Genomic DNA, 1,917 nt, shown 5'->3' on the forward strand with positions numbered 1-1,917 from the left:
GACCTGCCCTTTCTTCACTCCCATGTTATTAATTGCGATGCCTTATATCAAACTCATCACTGCATTCATTTGATTTTGCAGGGATGCGATGGCCCCGTTGTTTGCGTCATTATCTTTATTCTTAATATTTGATCGCTTTCCCGCCAATCCTCGTGGTTTTTGGAAATGCGAACAAGTATCTTTGCGTCCTCATATGTTTTGTCTAGCAGACCACCAGAGGCTGCCACATTGGCAACAGTCTATGAAGAGGGATTCAGTCCTTGGTAAAAAATCTCCATTTTCAGGCAGTCCAGTAAGCCATTATGTGGACAGTCTCTTACTAGCCGCTTGTACCTCACCCAGGCATCACTTAGCGATTAGTCATCTTCTTGTTCAAAATTTGTTATTAATTTTTTTCTCCTAGCATTCTCGATTGGTGGGAAATACTTCTTCATAAACTTTTCGACGACTTGTTCCCGCGAGGTTATCTCCCCCGGTTCGAGAGAATATGCCCATTTTCTTGCTTGATCGCATAAGAAAAATGGGAATAGAGTGAGTCGAACTTTCTTGGTGGAGATATTCGGGAATACAAAAGTGTTGCAGATTTCTATGAAGCTCCAGAGGTGGGCGTGCGGGTCTTCGCCACGCCTCCCTCTAAACTGCCCAGCAACCTGGATCATCTGCAACATTACCGACTTCATTTCAAACCTCGATCCATCTAACGCTGGTCTCATGATTCCTAGAGAGAAATCATAGAGGTTGGGCGACGCATAGTCCCGAATGGGTCTATTGCGGTCATTCGCCGGAAGGATGGGGTTGGCCATTATATTGGTCGCGTTTGCGGCCCTTGCTTTCGGTTGTTCCGCCATTCTTGGTGTTCTCTCTTGTTGTTGGCAGTTTTCTCTTAGTCTGCGTCGAAATGTTCTCTCAATCTCCGGGTTGTAATTCGCCAGAGATTGAGAGTCTGCAAAGAAGTCAGAAAAATTACCGCTAGCACACTATTTTGCCGAAGTCCCCGACAATGGCGCCAAAAACTTGATGCGTTATTTTATGATGTGAAATTATGGATGAACTGCGATGATGGAATGCGTTGAGCACTCAAGTTTTCTCTGTGGAATCAAAGTGTAAACCTCAAGTTTCCTTGTAAGTCCAGGGTCGAATTCAGGGAATTGGGAAAGCAATATGCGGTGGTAATTTTCCAGGAAAACTTTGCGGTAACCAAATAAATCAATAGTTGTTGGGGTTGTTGTTTGCGATAATGGAAATAAACAAATGTGGCGGAGTTCGAAAAGAGTTGAAAAACGGAAGATGCGATAAGTATGCGGTGAACGAGTTGAGAAGGGTTTCGGCTAACACTTCCTAGGATGCGTTCACGCTTTGCGATCATGAAACACACATATAATAGTAAACCATCTCTCAATGTGAATGCTACGGGTTTTAATGTTAGAACGTATGCAATATATGCGATAAGTCTATAGGACCTACACATAAGCCTCTATTCTTTTTATACGATGACGAAATGACACACACAAATAAGGCGACCACATAATATCATACCTATATCTAGGGTGCATGCGATACAGGTTGGCAAACAGAGCTTATCTCTAAGCTCCTATCTCTTGTTTATGAAGTTCTAATCTTGCTCTCTCGAGTCTAGATTCTAACCTAGCTCTCTCAAGACTTAGGTTCTTTCTTTAGACACTCTCTCGAGTAGTTCTAAAGGGATGTTTGGCATAGCATAAAACAAGATAATCGTAAGCAATGAACATCCTAGGTCATGTTAACTTAGTTCTTCTCTACCCATTCGAAAGGTTTAGCTACTCATGCATGCTAAGAGAGTGAACAGATGTAGAATAACAACTTCCATTGTATAAAAATAAAGAATAAGTACAAAATAACAATGCAAGAAGAGAATAAAGAGCCTGGTAGCAATCTCTT

Source organism: Benincasa hispida, chromosome 9, assembly GCF_009727055.1.
Source record: "Benincasa hispida cultivar B227 chromosome 9, ASM972705v1, whole genome shotgun sequence".
Taxonomy (NCBI): domain Eukaryota; kingdom Viridiplantae; phylum Streptophyta; class Magnoliopsida; order Cucurbitales; family Cucurbitaceae; genus Benincasa; species Benincasa hispida.